General features: G+C 40.4%; 1 protein-coding gene and 1 long non-coding RNA gene across 7 annotated transcripts in view; both read left to right on the forward strand.

The window, feature by feature from the left end:
* The window catches only part of LPP (LIM domain containing preferred translocation partner in lipoma), a 629,315-nt gene that overhangs the window by 234,797 nt on the left and 374,762 nt on the right, over window positions 1–19,756 (forward strand). The gene's annotated exons all lie outside the window — the stretch shown is intronic.
* On the forward strand, window positions 414–19,288 carry LOC140696834 (uncharacterized). Its single transcript, XR_012073382.1, has 2 exons — window positions 414–552; window positions 19,114–19,288. It is a non-coding gene; the product is annotated as an uncharacterized lncRNA (long non-coding RNA).

A 19,756-nucleotide genomic window follows, 5' to 3' on the forward strand; every position in this document is an offset into this window, starting at 1 on the left:
AAGTGAGCGAGCAGACAGAGGCCAGTTGGCATGGAAGACCAGGGTTATAGCTGTGCAGCTGAGTCTGTTCCTGTGAAGAAAAGCCCTCCTCTTGCAAAGTGGGGTAAAAGTAATAATGAGAATACTAGTAAAATTTATGAAGTGTTATAGTCCAGATACTGTTTTAAACATCTCCTAATTACACATATATTGCTCATTTCATCCCCATATGAAATAGTGCTGTTATTCATTTCCATTTGTTGGATGTGGAAACTGAAGCACAGAGGCGTGAAATAACCTGCTGTTAAGTCACATGGTTATTACGTTGTAGAACTAGGCTTTGAACCCGGGCATTCTGGTTCTAGAGTGTGTACGCATGGGGAAGACACTGCGAGGCTGTGAAGTAATGAAGCTCTGAAGGCAGATGGGTTATGCCTTTAGAGTAGGACTAGAATCCCTTAGGTTTTTAAGCCTATTGGATTGACCTGAGGTTCTCAGCACTTCCTGAGGCTAATCTCTTTGCCTGAATGCCGATATAACCTGCAAACAATGTGAAGAGAGTTAGCCACAACAGTGAGCAGAGTTCAAGACATTTATTATAGTTATTATCTCCTGTATTTAGTTCTTTGTTTCTTAGGGAATATGAATCTGGAACATAGTGGCAGGTGCCCATTAAATACCTATTAACTTAAGGTTTGAAGGAAGGAATGAATGGATAAATGAATTATTTAATGTGTATGTCTATTTCTTGGAGGTCTCATCTTGACTTCAGAAACTTGGTTTAACGGTAATTAGCCCAGAGTCATTTTTTGCTAAAGCAAAATCTTCATGTAGGATTAAAAGTGTAGGATTGAGAGTAACCCTGCCAACTGTGAAAGGATGCTGTTAACTCGTTTCAAAATGTGTTAGTTAGTCTGATTTATTGTTACCTTTTTCTGATAAAGAAAGGGAGCAGTCTCCCCAAAAGTTTAGTGATTCAGTCACCAGCCGTCTTTTCTATTTTGGTAGTTGTGGTAATTGATGTTTCCTGGAAATTTTCCCCCCGTTCTATTAATACTGTCAAAGGGGGTTACAGCCATGAGTCACTTCAGGAAGTCAACCATCATTCGCTTCCTCAATCTCACCAAACAGTCCCCATGTACAAAATCAACGACTTCTGCAAATGAGTTATTTTCTAGCTCTCAAGAAAGTTCTAGATAATACAGCTTTTGTGGTTCACTCCGTACTTCCTGCCATAATGGGGAATAAAACAAAAGCTCATGTTTTGCTTCTTGGTATTCTTCAAATCACTGACCAGTTGGGTCACCGGTGTGGTCTCTCGGTTAGAGAGCTCCCACCTGCTGTCTAGCAAAAGTCCCTTGGCACTCATGTTTGCAAAGCTACACCCGGGTGCGGAGACTTTAGCAGTCAGGGAACTTGAGTTCATGAACTCCAGCACGGTCTGTACTTCTTAACAGCGTACACCCAGCTTTATGTTATTGTAGTCTGTCATTTGCTCTCTTTTTAATTAATTAAGACATTAATTCCTTCAACCCCTATTTCCATATTTCTTGAGCATGACTGTGTAGTAGACACCACCTTAGGCGTGAGGATACAGTGCAGACACCACCTGTCCTCAGGAAGCTTCCAGCCTCCTTACTGTGAACCGTCCTACTGAACCACCCACCCAGGAAACAGACGTGGAGAATACATAGCCCATAGGCTTATCCTTAAGAAATCAAGCCCCACTGACATATCTAAAGTTGTCAAGAGTAAGGCTATTCATTTAATTCTGTAAGTTTTTCTGCCTGGAAATCATCTCATTGCTGCCCTACTCCAACCCCGTCCACATATATATATAAACAGTGAGGTGGAACTTAACTGTGCATTTCTTGTGGCGCTTAACATTTCCTGCCTTGGATTATAGTGATTTATGCTCATGTCTTAGCTTTGCTGCAGATTCCGTGGGTAGAAGCAGTGTGTGACTCATTGCTGGACCAAGGATGTCTCCCGTTTGACTTTCCCCCTCCCCCACCTCTCCTGGCCTCCTAGCATCGTGTGGGATAAGTGGTGTTGTACAATATGTTTGTTCAGTGCTAGCTGTGTGATCTTAGACAAGTCAGTGGACTTCTCTGAATCTCAGTGTTCTCTTCTATGAAAAAGAGTATAATGCTCCCTACTTCCCAAGTTGTTGTGAAGGTTGGGTACTGTATCAAAAGTTCTTTTAATACTGTCTGGCACGTTGTAAGCACTTACTAAGTGTTATCGTGAATAAATGACTTTACTGCTGCTTATCAAGTGCTAGCATTTCCTTCTAGGATTTTCTTGCAGTTCTTTGTGATTGATAGAGGAGAGACGCAGTCGAGGGTTTTACGTCAGCCTTCTTTATATAGGAAACTAGATGTAAATGTACTGTTTCGGTTGTGTACATCTCGTATTCTTGTATGATTGCTGACGAAACATCAGGTGAAAATTATGCTAGCGTTGCCCCTCCATGTCAGTTCATGGTGTCATTGAAGTCTCAGAGTTTTTCCAGATACTTATTGCTGACAGCAGTTTTATAAGAGGTTATGTTAATTGGTGCCGTCATCTCGTGGTGCAGCTTGACCTTTGAGGTTTGACTCAGGCCCTTGGTCCTTCGTCCTTTGTTTATTCTTACTGTGAGCAGGGGAGTCAGGCAGAAAATCTTCAACATCCTGTTACCTCCCTCTCCCATCTCCTGCTGCCAGAGAAAATGTAAGGAAGAACAAGAGAGTGACTGAAAAATTGCTGTGATGAAAAAAATGTGTAACATAATGTGAAATCCAACTATATACATAATATGTATAAATACATGTATATATATGAGTATATGTGTGTATTTCATGTGTCTGTATATATCTCAGACTTTGGGGCTGACATATTTCTGTGTACCCGCAATATGCACTTTCCAAAATGTGTTTATACTCCACCGTCATCGAATCCTTGCACATCAACGCTGTCAAGTTGTCACAGCGGAGGTTGTGGTCTCCCTCTTACAGGCTGGAAGTTCAGAGTCAGCATCTAGTGTGTCCTAAGCTGAACCCAGAGCTTCGAAGTGTCCTGAGACAGGTGTAATCTTTTACCATGTTGTGTATCAGAATATATCAGATGACAATTTGGAAGCATGGATGTAGGCTGAAGTTGAACATTTACTTCTTCTTTTGTAATGTGGCTTAAGTTCCTGATCAAAATAAAACTGCAGTGAAGCTGTATGTGCCATGATTTAGGGGCCTTCACATTCCTTTTCTTATTTTTAACAGTTGCTCTGTGTTCTGATGATCGGTCCCCAGAAGGTTCAGTGTTAGAGTTGAGTGGATGTTTTCAAATCCTCTTAAATGTTTCCATCACAGCACTTGCCACAGTCTCTAACTGCTTATGCGTGCAGTTATTTGATCACTGCCCAGACTCAACTGTAAACTTCACAGGGACACGACTGCATCTTAGGGGTCTGAGCACAGTGGGTGACAGGCAGTAGGTGCTTGATAAATAACTGTTTGGTAAATGAATGGAGAAAAGACTGAGTGAGATGGATACACGCATCCTGAATCCAGAATGTTAGTGCTACAAGGAACCTTTGAAGTATTTAAGTTCAACTTAATAAAATATTACTAAAACCCTCCTCTGTTCCAACCACTGACATAGATGCTTTGCAGTTTAAATTGAGATATAAGACATGATTTCCATCCTCAAAAAATAATAATTTATGGGAGGGGGGTGTTAAAAATATGTGAAATGAATTCTAGCAGAGCTCCAGGCAAAGCCTGCTGGGAATAACAGAGAGCAGTAAGCTACAACTTCTCATCAGGGACACGGGGCAAGGCTTCCTGGAGATGTATTTCATCTGGACCTTTGTGAATGGGAACAATGTTAGGAAAGAACGGTATGTTTAGTTAATGGGTCATGGGGATGAGTCACTAGATCATAATGGAGGGACGATCAGGGCTCGGAGTGACTATGCAAAGTTAAAATGTGTTCATTATTCTTTCTCTCTCTCTCTCTCTCTCTCTCTCTCTCTCTCTCTTTTTTTTAAACAATTATTCTGTTTCTTTAAGCCCTCTCTTAACTGCCCACACCATTCTCGCCTTCTCTTCTCTCCCTCTGTCTTCCTTGCCACAGTCAGATACTTAGGTTGTTCGTATATTAACATGACAGGTGGGTGTCCTGGACAGCAACACACTTTCTGTAATTTGTAGCATGAGGCCAAGTGAGGTGCTTCCTGAAGTAGGTTGCTTTTCTTGCTCGGACTATTACGTGGCTTTGGCTTCAGTTCATACTTTCACTGTGCAGAGTTTCCCAAACTTCCGACTCAGGCTCTGCGTATGCAGTTTTTTATACAAACCCCCTTTTTAATGGAAACTGCTCTGCCAAGACGCCTAGTGTCTTTTACTGTCGTATGTCAAACTGAGGTGTTTTGTCCTGAGGATGCCACCTGGCTTTCCAAAGCAGCGGAGCATCTGAGTAACTCCAGAGGAACTCCCCCTGGCTCCCAGGGCCTCCTTGCTTCTGAACACACTGAAGGGGTTCATGTGTCTGTAAAACCGTTTGGAGATGACAAAAGGCGCTCTAAGACTGATACAGTTTTCTCCTGTTTCAAAGGCAGGCTGGAGGCCAGTGGATAAGTCATGAAAGCATGTTTGTGGTCTGTCCTCTCAGAACTTGATTTTCACTACTTGAACTTGATTTTCCATGCGTTTATGACCAATGCTCCTGTACACAAAGGAGCGCATATTCCTTGCTGAAAGTAGAAGAAGCCATTTCCATACTTGGGCTCCATGTTCTGCTTCATTCACTTACCCCTATCCCGACAACAGAAGCAGTGATCCCCGTTTGCTACTGAAAATATTGTAAGCAAAGTGGAAAAGCAAAAGGCAAGTTCTCACTGGTGCTGTTATTTAGTGCAGTATCTTACGGAAAAACGAAGTATTGGCCTGCTTTTGAGTCCTGGTTTTGTCACCTGCAGGCTCTGTGACAAGGGAGAGGTCGCTTACCCTACTGAAGTCGGTTTCCTGATTTATCAGACGAGGGTAAATAGTATGTTTCAGATGTTCAATATAGTTCAAATGGTAGTTGTGTGCAGAAGTGGGTTGTAAATTTCAAGTGAGCTGAACGCAGATGAAGGGCTGTTATCTTTTCGCTCCCTGGCTAAGGAGAAAATGGTAGAAATGGTCTTATGTACCTTTCTCTGCTATTTTGACTTCAGCAGCACAGAGAGCGTCAGAACTCCTTTTGCTGACATTCCTAATTAGCAATGCCGAATCTCAGCCTTGTATCAACCCTCCCTATCCTTAAGATGGAAACAAGTGTTCCTGTTATAGCTCTACCATGTGCATGACAGGAAAGAATGGTGTTGCCATCAGAACCTTAATTTATCAATCTTACTGACTTAAATTTTAAATTTGCCAGCTTAAGATGATTCATTAACAAAAGTATTTTTTTTCAAGCCTTAGCTTTTTCTCCAGGGAACAAAAGGCAGTGGCTCACTCTCGCACTTCTAATAAGCTCTCATTCAGCAAAGGATGGTGTGCCCTTAATTTTGTCAGCATGTGTATAAAGGATGTACTTTAAGTAGAGATTCTTCCCTCTGCAAATACAGTGCATAATTTTTCAAATACGCCTTTAAATCCGCCTCAAACCTGTTCAGAATGTGAGTTTTTCCTTCCTTCATGAAAATGTTCCAACCTGGAAATTTTGTCTTTAGAAATTCAGACATTTTTCAGTTCTTTTGAAGAGAACAACTAAATGATTTCAATTCTTTAAACTACAAGGATGACATGTTTTAAACCTGTAGAGCATTGATGAGGTTGAGCCGTATTCTTCTGATAATACAAATAATCCATTTGTATCTGTGTGGTTTGAATGTATATCTATGCAAGTATATCTTGAAAAGGTAAGTGGCAGAGAGGAAAATTTTGAGAAATTAAGATACAATGATGGACAAAATAGTCTTGTCACTTTAGCTATGCATCGAAATCCTAAATTTGAAATCAAAAGATTGTGTCTGCTTCTTTGATTACCTATTAAATAGGAAAATATATCTGTTATACTCAAACTAGATTGTTCTCAGGATTTTGTGAAGGAAAAGATGCAAGCATAAATTCATTATGAAAAAGAAAAAAAAACATTAATCCATTTATTTATCAGGCAATGTTTGAGAACCCGTTATGCACCAGGCACCACTGTTTTAGGATTGGGAATAAGCAATGAGCAAAGTTCTTGCCCTCCTGGATTTTACATTGTCAAAAGGAGAAGGACCGACTGTAAAGAAATAAATGATAATGGCTCAAGTGGTGAAAATCTCCTCACACACACGTAACACACACAGTGTGCTAGGCCTCAGTGCAAGAAGACAAAGAATGCCCCAGTCATTTGTGATTATAGAATAGACGTGATGGTTTGCCATCAGTTCTATCATCCTTTAGGGCCTCTCTTCTTGTAATGAATTACTTCATTTGTTCCTTCCGTGACCCATCTAGTGAGGAGTGGGAGTTGTCTGCCACCTTGGCACCTACTACTTTTAGTTTTCAGTAGAAACAGCTTTCTCATACTCTGCTTCAAGGTAGTGACCCTGCACGTGTGTTTTGTGCTTAATAATTTCAGGAGAGTCCTGTCCACAATACTTACCTTAAAAAGGCTTGTGGGGTACCACTGAAATGACTAGAATCAGCTCTCTTTAGTAAGCACCCTGGGATCATCTCATCATTTGAAGTCAGCCTACAGGTTTGGCTTCCCTCTGCTACTCAAATCTCACCTGGCCTTTATGAACCAGTGAAAGTAGCAGGTGGCGTTTGGCTTTTAGTTTTTCTGAAATATGTCTCTTTCTGCTACTCTCCAGGCTCTGTGCCAGTGGGCTATCAGGTCAACACTTCATGAGATGGACCACAGATCATTTCAGCTCTTTCTTTGTCAAAGTTTCTTTGTAACCTGTTGGTTACTGGGGATGACATTTTACTTCTCTACCTTTAACTCCACTGCTTCTACAACACGTCTGAAAGCTTCTTTGGGTGTTCTTTCCCTTTCTTTCTTTTCTTTTCTCTCTTTCTTTCTTTTCTTTTCTTTCTTTTCTTTTCTTTTCTTTTCTTTTCTTTTCCTTTCTTTTCTTTTCTTTCTTTCTTTCTTTCTTCTTTCTTTCTTTCTTTCTTTCTTCCTTCCTTTCTTCCTTTCTTTCCTTTCTTTCTCTCTCTTTCTCTCTCTCTCTCTCCTCCTTCCTTCCTTCCTCCCTCCCTTCCTTCCTTCCTTCCTTCCATCCTTCCTTCCTTCCTTCCTTCCTTCCTTCCTTCCTTTGGTTTGCTGTTTGTCTTTTTCATAATCTGGGCCCACTCTGTTTTTCTAACCTCATTTGTCTGAGCTTTCCTAATTTTTTACACTGATGAAGATATTGTGCTTGTTCAAACCTTGTCGGTTTCTCTCATTGTGCTGCATCCTTGCCATTCTCCAGGTCCCATCTCCCCTTCTCCGTCTTCAAAACCCTCTTCTTACTAACAGTTATGTTCTCCAAATGACAGTGAGGTAGTGGTCCAGAGTAGGGCTGGACAGTTTTTATTGCTTTTTTATTTTTAACATTTCTTCCATGCCCCCTTTCACCCTAGTTATCATTCCTAAGCTTTCTAGAAATGCCACAGAATGTCACAGAACTGCTGAACTGCTGTTTTCATGGTTGTTTTCTGAACTGCAGATGCAGGTGGTCACATGACTCATGGAGGAATAGATGGTGTCTCTCCTTTGATTATTGGCCTCAAAGAGGCTTTCTGAAGCACGGAGCCATGGGCGCTTCAGAAAGCTCGAAGTGGTGTTATGCCCTGATTCTTTTGGGTGGAGAACTGTATAAAGTCTTGAGAAAAAGTGGACGATCATCTGGGCCATCAACCCTGGCTATACCTTAGCATCAGGAATAGAGCTTTTATGAACTGTAAGTGGGAGGGCTTCTCCCTCCAGAGATTCTGATTTAATTAATCTGATTGAATTGTTCCGCATCAGTACTTTATAAAAATTTCTCATATGATTCTGTGAAACCAGGTTTGAGAAACACTTGAGTTTATCTCACCATCTGGTTTCACAGGTCCAGAGTGAAGGTGACTTGTCGGCTCCCACAGCAGTATGACCGTAGAGTAAGGACAAGAACTCTGTCTCCTGAGTTGCAGTCAGCACTGTTTTTTACTGCATCTACTACCATTTACTCTCATTTGGTGAGTCAGGTTGTCTACTCTGGGACTGGGTGATGGAGAGAATTCCCGAGCCTCCACCACACAGGAGAATAGACTGCAGGTTGTTCAGCGTTCCAACTATACAACGCTACAAATAGGGAGAGTTTGTGGGCTGTTGACTCAAGATGTAAGGGAGCTCACGGTGAAAAAAAAATGTGACAGTGAATATATATATGTTCATATATAACTGAAAAATTGTGCTCTACACTAGAATTTGACACATTGTAAAATGACTATTACTCAATAAAAAATGTTAAAAAAAAAAGATGTTAGGGGAATCTGGATGACTGAGTGTATAAAGACTTCCAAGGAGTGGTTCATAGGATTTAGCTTTAGGGTTTGATACTTCAAAATATGTGATGTGTTCATAAGAGGTATTTATGGTATATTGTAAAAATATGGGATTTTTTGACAAATATTTTGGGTGGGTTCAAGTTATGATTCTGGCTTTTTGAGGTCTGGGAACTTGGACAGACTCTGTTTCTTTTGAGCTTTCCATTTCCTTTTCTTTATAATGGATGTAAAATTCCTTTCTCCCCGGGTTTTAGGAAGTTTCCGTGAGATGACATGTGAAAGTTGACAGATGATAGATAAGCAGCGTTGATTGATTTGGGAGTAAGGCAGGTCTGTCGAACACTTGGCAGCAGGACTAAGTGTGTGGCCAAATCCCAAGGGTGTTTCAGTTTTGTCTAGGACATTCCCTGGGACTTGTACGGATAAGTCTCACCTCTTGAAACATGCCTGGCATGTGGTGCCAATGGGAGGAAGCAACTGAAACTCTGAGGCAACAGAATCTCCTCCAACATTTATATCACAAGTGCATTTTGCACTGTTTCTTAGTATAGCTGAGGCTTTTTATGTTCATAAAGAGCTCAGTGAGTCCTAGAATCATGCACTTCTTAGCGAGTTCAGCCTCCCGTCTAGAACTTGTATGCTGGATAAATGTTTGCGTAGACTCTGTTTGCACATCCAAGGTGATAAGTGATTCATTACTCCTCGGAGCCTGTTTATTTGTTGGGTGATTCATGTGCTGGAAACATATTTCTTTTACTGGGTCCTTCCTTCTTAAATCTTTTGCCTTCTGAGTTAACATAGAGCAAGTCTGCTCTCTTTTGCACTTCACGGACTGTCTTAGTCAAGAACTATGAAGTAGGAAGAAACAGAAACTAACTCACACTAGCCAAGGGAGGGTTGGTTTGCTGTATTCTAGAAAATCCGAGCGGTACAGAGCCACGGAGGTGGCGACCGTAGTAGCTCTGGCGTCCTTGGAAACCGGGATTTCAAGACTTTCACTCTACTGCACTTCTGTTGCCTGACGCCATGAGTATCTCTGCTCTTTCCTCCTCATATACATCAGATCCTTTAGACTGAATTAACTGTATGACTCCAAGGATGGTACATTTTCATGACTAGTCCCTGAAGAGCCCCTCTCTTGTTTTGTTTTTATTTTTATTTATTTATTTATTTTCATTTTTTTCTTTTCCTCATCCTTCATCCTCATTCCCATTTCTCTTCCTCCCCATAGATTCTTGCTTTAACATGCTTGGACTAGTCCTTATGTACACATGAGTCTTTAGAAATATATAGTATTTTAATTTACCTAATAATAATGCCTAATGTTTATTATCCATTTCCCATAGGCTAAGCTCTGTTCCAAGTCCTTTTCAGGTACTAACTCTAGTAATTTTCACAATAGATTCTAAAAGGCAGGGACTATTATCATATGTGTTTTATAGATTAGAAAACTGAGCACAGAGAAGTTACCTTTCCCAGAGTCACATAGCTGGCGAATTAGTAGCTAAGTCAGGATTCGAACCCAAGCACTCTGACTCTGCACGTCTCCCTCTTGGCTACTCTGGCTTCATGCCTACAGATCATGGTTACGTGCTGTAGACCTAGTCCTGTTTCTTATCTTTTTTGCTATTATTGTGGCTCAGCATGGTCCTGTTTTGATCCCCTGATTAAGTAGTATTTGTATTAATTATAATCCATTGATAACATTTGTAGACGGTTTAGGTTTTATCAGACATTATTTGTATGGGTTAGATTATTTGATTTGAATAGTTCTAAAATGTTGGTATTAATTTTTTTTTAACAGATGAGAAAAAATTGCCAACACTTCACAACTGGGCAAGCATGTGTGAGATGTATTTAATCCCATACACACTCAACACTCAGTGGGCATATGATATTTAGGACCCCTGCAGTATCTCTGATACATGCTCTGACCCCCAGAGTGGGAACTGCTGCTCCACTATGACTCACGGGTTAAACGCTTACATTACTTTGCATTTGTCTGTATGGCCAGCGTAGTCTTCTAAAGATGTATTTATACTCCAGCCCATCAGGGAGGGTTACTACTTCTGACACTGCGGAGTATGCCAGAGTGTGTATTCACTACATTTCAGGGATTCATTTTCCTCAAATATTTTCCTTCCTTAGACCTCAGAGCTGCCTCCGACTCCCTATTCCCACAAACCTGTGACCTGCAATGACCACCTTTGTACAAATGCTCTCAAGGCTTGGCAGCACTCAGCTCAGGTTTGTGGCTGCGAGCAGCGCACTTGGGCACAGTGCATTTTCGTACTCCATTTCACCAGGTTCTGCCAAGTGTTTTTACTTACAGGCTTCATTGGGATCCATTTCCCCCAGTAAAACATGAGATTCTTGTTTTCTCCAACACACGGTACCATGTGACTTTATAATTTGCACTATTACGATGGGTGTAGAGGGCTGACTTCCAGTTTCTGCTTCTGTTCTACACGTGATAAGCTGACTCATTCTGTCACAATTACTGGGGTGACACGTTTGTTTCCTAAAGGCGAAGTGTCCATTTCTGGTCAGATCGATCTCTAGGAGTGTGGTCATGAGAGGCGTGGTGCCAGCAGGGTTCGTGAGTGGGAACAGATTCTCTGAGAAGGTGGTGTTGTCGGGGCGGGCTATTCCGCTCACTGAGGGTTCCTGAGGGGTCTTTATTTCATTCCTCCATAGTTTGTTTGTTTGTTTAATTTATTGAGTGACAGCCATATCTGAGGAACTTTTCCAGGTACTTGGAAACACAATTGTGAGTGAAATAGACATGGCCTTTGATTTCTTGGAACCTCTAGTCTAGTTGTGGGAGAGCTGTGAATTGAGTACTCATGCCAGCATGAGCCGTGACCAGTGCTGTGAAGGGAAAGCAGACGCGGTTCTGCTGGGTAGTAGGGGTCACTGATGTACTTGTGCGCATTTGATGCAAGTGGATGCGGTTGCTGCAGGTCGAGAAAGTTACAGGATAAGGTGAAGTGGTGGGCAAGAGTATTCAGACAGAAAGGATGGTCTGTGCAGAGACTCAGAGATCAGAAGGAATCTAATATTGTCAATGAATGGAAAAAGCAATGTTGTTTTGCAGTCTTTTATTTGTTTATTTAGCACATTTTTGTTGGGCGCTTACTACAGTCAGAATATGGCAGCCGGCACGACATAGTGCTAGGGGTGAGTGAGAGGAACCTGGAACACAGGCAAGGGGCTGGATCCTGCCTCATCTACCTGATTTTCCTCTAACTCAGGCAGCCCATGTTCCAACAATCTTTTGTTTATTTGTTTGTTTTTTTAGTGATCTGATTTCAGATCTCTGTTAATCTTCTGTTTACCTTGATCAGGAGGTAGAACAGTTTGTCTTAAGACCCTCTTCAACAGGCCTATAAGATTTAAAGTCTTCCTGTCAAGAAGAGATGTATTCTTGACATTAGTTACGTTTCTTTGCTATTATCAGCAAATATCACTCCTTATCTTTCTTATTTTGCCATCAGCCCAGCAATACATTATGTGTTGTTCAAAGGCACATAATCTGTTTGTGTGGAATTGCTGTAAAAATAGATAGCCTTTGGGTTCTGAGCCTGCTGACTGATCTCCACACCTCTTGTTTCTCCTTATCCCCAGAAAAGCCACGCTTGCTACAGGGCGAAGTCAGGCTGTTTTCTGCTCACTCAGTATTGTCAGACAAAATGCTTAATAGTTCTTTGAGTTTATTTTTCCTTTAGCCAGGGGTGATGAAGTCTCCTTTTATTTTAATTGACATATGGTGTCAAGGGAAAACAACAAATAAATTTTGGGAAAACAATTTCCACCCACTTTTGACTTTCTGAACTTATAACTTAATGTTTTACGTCTACCACTTCTGCCCCCTGCCATCAGCTTGTGAGTGGAAAATGGCTGACGCGGAGGGAGGGAGATACTGTTACTGGCCCTTACTTCATTTCATAGGGTCAAAGTGTACAGAACACCTAATGCAAATAATCCGCATCAGGGGATAGAGCCCCATGGTTTTGTCTTGTCTTGTCTATTTGGTGGAGTTAGTTTGTGTTCTGTGAAGAACCCCTGCTTGGTCCCATCTTATTCATTCTCTATATCTCCTAAGTCTCTTTTCTCCAAGTACTCCCACAGTCCCGATTCCTTCCTTGATCCTGGATCTTTAGGTTCAGACTCACCTCTAACATTAAGTTAACTCACATACTCTACACGGGCGTGGTTCTCATTTGTGCCTACTGGCTTGCAGGAGGTAGACTGCAGTTGTCTGTTTAAGATTCCTTCTTAGATGGACCACCCCATGTGGGTTCTTTGGTTTCATCTCTTTTAAATCAGCTCCTCCTCAGGCATCTGTTTTTGACACTGCACAGCTGCATCATTTCTCTTTGACTCTTCCTTCTTGCTCGGGTGTTGAGGTCCACTTGCTCTACCCCCCACCCCCCCATCATTTCTGCTAATCCATGACATCACACTTCTCTATTTTTGGCAGCTGCTTTGTTTGGACCCTTTATGGACTCTGGAATTCCTTCTTTCCAGGCCCTGGGCCTCCAATTCCTCTGCACCTTGCACAGCTTCTTCTGAAATATTGACCTGATTCTGTTAATGCCTTCTTGCAACCTCTGTTGTAGCCACACATCTGTGGGAATAAGTCCCCATCCAGCTGAGAATCTGTGATCCCTTGCCGGTGGAGTCGGCTTGTTTAACCTCAGCTCTGACTGCTTCCCTTGGCACTCTGCACGGCCAGATCGGATTGGGTGCTGCCCTCTGAACACACGCCATGCTTTCCTTCCTCGCGTCTTCGCTCGAACGCTTCCCTCTGTCCAGAATACACTTCTCAATGTTTCGGCTTCCACAGATCTATTCTCAGTCTTTATCAAAATAATACCTTCTCTATGAAGCCTCCACTGATTCCTCAGCTGAAAGTTATTTTAATTTTCTTTGAGTATCTGTTACATTTTATGGAGGCTTCTGTTCTATTTCTTAGCATTTTACAGATGAGGAGGCAGGACTCTGTTTAAAGAACTCCAAGTCACAAATATAGCAGGTAGGAGTGTGGAGGTCGTAATTCACACTTTAAAGAGAAATGCCATATTCTGTCCACCTTACCTCATTCTTCCCATTTCACGTAGTTCTACCTTATGTAGCGCAGTTGAGGGCAGAGTACTGGACTAGTGAGCGCCTAATATATTCCAGACACTGCTTCCATATTTTATGTTTATTTAATCATTATAAAAATTCTTTAAGGCAAGTGATCATACTGTCCCCACTTTACATATAAGGAAGTGAGGCAGAGAGAGTTTGAGTAACTTGTGCAAGATTATGTAACCAGCACGTGACAGTCAGAAAGCCAACCCAGGAGTCTGGCTCCACGGCCTATGCCCTGAGCTTCCCTACAATGCTGCAGGTGAAAAAGAGCTCAAAATAGAAGCCTAGAGCCACTGACATTTTCAGTTAATAATATTTGAGAATTGTAGGCTATGCTATTTCTCAGTAATTTATCCCAATGGAAAACTAACATATTTCTTTGATTTGTGTTTCAAGACTTTAATATAGTCAAAGATTTCTCAGTTGTGGAATTTGAAATTTATAATTTGAGATAAATGAATGACTGTAACTTTTCTACCTGCAAATGATTCAGCCATAAAATCTTTATTTGCATTATTCAAAATCAACTGTAGTTATTAGGCATTATACACAAAGATGAGCTATTTGTCTTATGTTCTGGAAGGTATTTACAACATGTTATTGGAAAGCATTTGGAGAAGTCTCCTTTGTACAGGTGAGATGACGCAGATTGTTAATACCCTGTTTTTCTGTTTGTCTTTACAGGAGCTTAGCTAGAGCAGAATCATAGTTCTAAGGTGATACAGTTTAATAGGTAACATAGGTGCTACTCCATCAAATTGGATAGTTTCAGGGCAGTTCACACAGACCAGATTTTCAGTTGAGAGCCTGATAAAATCTCAAGACCAGTATTAACAACATCTGGGGACAAGCAAAGTGGTACCATGATAAGCACAGCCGAGGAGGGAAATGGAGAGGTACTGATCTGCTATTCTTGGCCTTCTGTTCCTAGAAAGATTTCTATATAGTTTATATAAAATGGAATCTATACTCATCCAGGAGAATGTGATTTCCTAGAAGCTGAAGACTAGGTTTTACACATTCCTGATAATAGGGCTCAGTTAATGTTTGGAATAAATAAAACATACTCAGAAATTATCATACTAAGGGCAGGAAGTCAGACAGAGAAAGACAAATATCATATGATATCACTTACATGTGGAATATAAAAATAATACAAATGAACTTATTTACAAAACAAAAACAGACTCACAGACATAGGAAAAAAAAAACCTTATGGTTACCAAAGGGGAAGAGGGCAAAGGATATATTAGGAGTATGGGGTTAACAGATACACACTACTATATATAAAATAGGTAAACAACAAGGATTTACTGTATAGCACAGGGAACTATATTTAATATTTTGTAGTAACCTATAATGGAAAAGAATCTGAAAAATAATATATATGTATTTATGTATATATATGTATATATATATATATATATATATCTCCCCAAATTACTTTGTTATACACCTGAAACTAACACAATATTGTAAATCAACTATACTTCAGTTAAAAAAAAACACACACTCAGAAGAGTGTTTAAATCGTTGGTTTCTTTGATTGGTGAAGTCATTGATATCATGTATGAAATTTAAGTCAGTGGAATTTTATCAACCACCTGCTCTATGTAGGACATAGGATATGGTTGAAAACAGTAGATACTGTACTTGATTTAAATATGAGGCTTAAAGTAAACTCTTTATCCTAATACACTGACTTGAGAAGAAGAGGGGCCATGTTGGTGAACTTTTTAGGGTAAAAAAATGAATGAGACCTGCTCTGGATATGGTAAATCTTAATAAACCCTATACTACGTACTACCAAGAGTGTTGGCAAAGTGCATCACAACCAATTAGTAGTTCATGTATCAGGTTAGTGGATTGTGATATGACCAGCAAAAATAAACACTTCACATGTAGTGAGGATGAGTATTGTTTCGGAAAACGTTCATTTCAGTTGTGTGTGTCGGGGGGGAGGTGGTGGTGCACCACGCACATGTACTAGGTTGTACTGGATCTGTGTAAAATACTTTTCTTTTTCTGGGTCACGGTCAAACATATCTGAAAAAGTGCTATGGGAGGACATATAAACTAATCATCATTTCCATCAGCAGGGAGGTATAGGTACAATTACAAGGCAGAAAGTGAAATTTCTATGCAGAAGACACAGATATGTACCATGAGAATGCCATGAAAACAGAAAATAATTTGAATGAAGAGCTCAGCAAAGGCTTGAAGGAGGAGATGACTTTCGTGCTGGACTTGAACTTTGGGTTAATTCTGAATGGGGTTTGCTTTATGGGAGTCAGGATGGGGCTTGGTGCGTGTCGATGTGGTTGAAGGCATGAAAACATTCCGCAGTATTTCGAAGAAACGTTGCATTTCTTTTGGCCACCGATGACAGAGCTAACCTTAGCTTCTGAGTTTAAGAAGAATCTGAGCACATTGAGCACATCAGTAGGCTGAACCAGTGGAGCTAGGACATTAGGAAATGCTGTGATTTACGAGAAGAGCAGCTAAGTCCAAGGAAGAAAGTACGTGAAGTGACATGATCATGGTCTATAGTTACTTTTAGGATTGCTTGTGTAGAGGAGGCAGCAATCACTTAGTCCCTGATTCTCTGAGGAAAGGCAGGAGGTAACAAGTCAGAGCTCCTTGCACAAATTTAGGCCGCTCTAGTATTTGCATTAACTCTTTGGAAACTCAAGCACTACCCTTTGGTATCCAAACCAGAAATTTACTAAAGAGTCACAAAATTTCACATCTGGAAAAGAACCATTTGAGAACCGTTAGAAAGAAGCATTCAGTTTTCTGAATAGATGGTCAATCCAAATGAATCTTTCCCAGAATTTGGTCCTGTTAAAAAATGGAGCAGGGTTCCCCAGAGGGTGCTGAAGTCTTTGGTATGGACAATACTATTCTGGGTGAGCTAGGAGAGCAGTTATTTCAGGAAGGTAAGAGGTTGGTGCCATGACATTCAAATCTTTTCTTACTCTGTAACTCACCCCATCCTAAATTCACTATCTTATTGTACAGTAAAACAATGTAAGTTTCAAAGGTTCTTAGTACACAGGAAAGATGTACTGGAATACTGAGGCATTTGGGTGCCAATCTAATTTCCATTCCATTTTTTTTTTAAAGAGAAAAAATCTTTAAAATGCTAGAATTTGCCTGTATGGAGTTTTCCCACTGAGAGTGAAATACTAGCTCTTCACTATGGTGGGTCTAAGTACATGAAATACTCTCAAATTTGGAATTGCATCGTTTAAGTGTCGTTTCTTCCAGCACTTGCACTCCTCAGGGGCGTGATTTGAGACTCAAATCAGATTGTGTTCCCCTCATCCTCTGAGGTCACTGCACCGGTGCTATACAAATAATGATGGTAATATTGATATAATGCACAGTGTATTGGAATTAAACTCTAAGCTGATATGTGGAGCAGTGGAGACTGTATTTTTAGTTCATTTCCTTAGGCAAATGCAAATACTGTACTTGCACAGTTACCTCAGGCGTTCACAAGTTAGAGTTCCAGTGCAAATGTTTTCTAGTAAATATGAACCGAGTGGTGCTATTAGTTTTGCATCCACCAGGCACCTTTTTAAGCTTCTGGAGAGATAATTGAAAGAGAGCTTGGATATGGGGTAAACTGGGTGTGTATATAGAAGATTCAGCAGGGATTTAAGGCACTTCCAACCTACATGAAACATTAAACATACTGGCTGAGACTGGCTTGAAGTTGGGCTTTTTCTTGATCCTGAAGAATTGTCTTTTTTATTTTGTAAAACAGGATGAGGGCAGCACATTTCACTAAGAAATGAGGTGAACACAGTTAAGCTGCATTACTTTTCTTAGCCTTAGGAGAGTGGGGCTTGCTATCATAACTTACACACTTTTCATTTTTTAAACAACTTACTATAGAAAAATTCGAACATACACAAAAGTAAAAGAATACTGTAATAAACCTCCATGAATGTCTTACCAGCTGCGGCAATGATTTGACTCAGGCCAGTCTTGTTTCATCTGTATTCCTTTCCCTTGAGCAAGATTATTTTGAAACTAACCCCAAATATTGTATAATTTAGTTTCTGTTGTAAAATTTTCACCGTTTGTAGTTGAGTCTAAAAAATTTCTGTCAACCATGAAGAACATGTTAGGAGGCCTTTTGAAAAATGTTTATTGATCTTGTGGCTTTTGTATGGGTATAGGAGTGGTACTGTTTTATGGAAGAGGAGATTAGAAAATGTGGTCTTTTGTTTTGCCTGTTTCTCCGTTTTCTGGAGGTAGGCTTAGCTCTAGGGGCACAGTGTAGGTGTGTTACAGGATTAGGGTTTAAACTTCAAGTGGTTGGGAGGGACAACAGGTTAGTCTAAGTTGTACTTACCTAGTCAGGTAAACTAGATTAACATTAGAGATTCTTTTGCATTGAAGCCCAAACAACTAGCATTCTTAAATTATCTAGAATATACTTTAGTATTACGTTTGTAGCAGAGTTGTCTTAATTTAAAAAGCACTGTAAGTAAAGGTACTGAAATAAGCCCAGGCTGAGCCCATTCTAAGCCTTGGCTACAGTGATTCCTCCCATGCCCTAAGTTGAGGAAGTGGGTCTTCTGTACCAAAGGAGGTGTCTTAGACTAGAACACAGAGCCTGAGGCAAAAGTGTACGTATGTATGTATGTTGCTTGATTGGAGGGAGCAGACCCAGGGAAGCAAGAAAGGAAAGCAGGGAAAAAGAAAAGTGAGACATCAGAGACCTACTGTAGAGCACAGGGAACTATATTCAATATCTTGTTATAGCCTATAACGGAAAAGGATCTGAAAAAGAATATACATATACACACTGAGTCACTTTGCTGTACACCTGAAACACTGTAAATCAACTACATCTCAATAAAAAAATTAAATTAAAAAAAAGAGATGGAGACACAGAAGGAGGGAGAGGGGCTATAAAGGCCACGTTACCAAGCTGGCCACGCTTTCTAACAAGTGAAACTGATTGCTTGGTTTTATAGCATGTCTTCACAAAAGCCCCCCACACCAGTGGGTCTCAGGAGAGCCCACTAGTAGGAGGAAGGGAGAAGAATTTATATAGTGGTTCCGCACGCCCCTGGCTCAGAGTGTGTTTCTATTGACTTTTCCAGGAAACCTGCTTCATTAGCTCTATTTTCCAAAATATTTTTTTTCAGTATGGCTTTGCCTTTTTGCTTTTTAAAATAAAACCATGGAAAAGGAAATTCTGGGAATCCACATTCATGGGGACCTTTCTAATCTAATGTGACCTCAAGGGAAAGATAGGGTTTCATAATATTGCACACCAGACCTATTTCTGAACTTTAATATCTGATTATCATCAGTAGAATCAGGTTCAGAGCATACTTATTTTCCCTTAGTAATATTTGTTGACTGTTCACTGGGGAATCCTTCATTTTGAGACCAGGATAATGCCCCTGTTAAATGTCCATGTTTTGTCTTAGTTAACAGTTTTTCATCTTTCTTGTGTTCATGAATCTCTTCCTAGAAATTGGAATGTCTACATTCAAGGAGAGATGGAGAGTTCGTTGATAATCTTACAGCAGCAGTTTGATGAAATCATTTCCTGCACATTGACTAATTGTGTAAAATTTCTAGCTTTAGTTTTGTCTGCCTTATGATGAAAATTTTTGGAAAATAAAGAGCTTCCTCATTAATTTGAAGACATCTTTCTATTCATCAACACTGACACCAACTTTATTGACTGTGCCTGCCTTTCCCCATTTTTTAATCTGAACAGGATCCATAAACAAAGTGTATATAGTTCTTAGAGTAGGGTGGGGTTGGAGTGCAGATATCAAGGCTATTCAGAGCTTCTCTCACAAATCATCCTTGTGCGCTTGCGAATGGCATCTCTACTTGAGATTCGGTTACTTCCATCATCTACAAAGAGACTGAACAAGATACTCCTTAAGTATTCTCTCTGCTTTGGTTTCTGAAGACTAAAGGACTGATCTCTGGATTAAACATCTCCTAGAGAGAGTAGTGGAACTTGAAAACCCAGCTTTGTCCGCTGCAGAAGACTTAACATTTTCAAGGGCCTGTGTTACCAACGGAACAGCATTCTTGTTAATCCTTTGCCCATTATCAGCACTGACTTTATTCCAGTGTGCAAGAATAGGCTATTCCAG

The sequence above is a fragment of the Vicugna pacos genome, chromosome 1, assembly GCF_048564905.1.
Source record: "Vicugna pacos chromosome 1, VicPac4, whole genome shotgun sequence".
Classification (NCBI taxonomy): Eukaryota; Metazoa; Chordata; class Mammalia; order Artiodactyla; family Camelidae; genus Vicugna; species Vicugna pacos.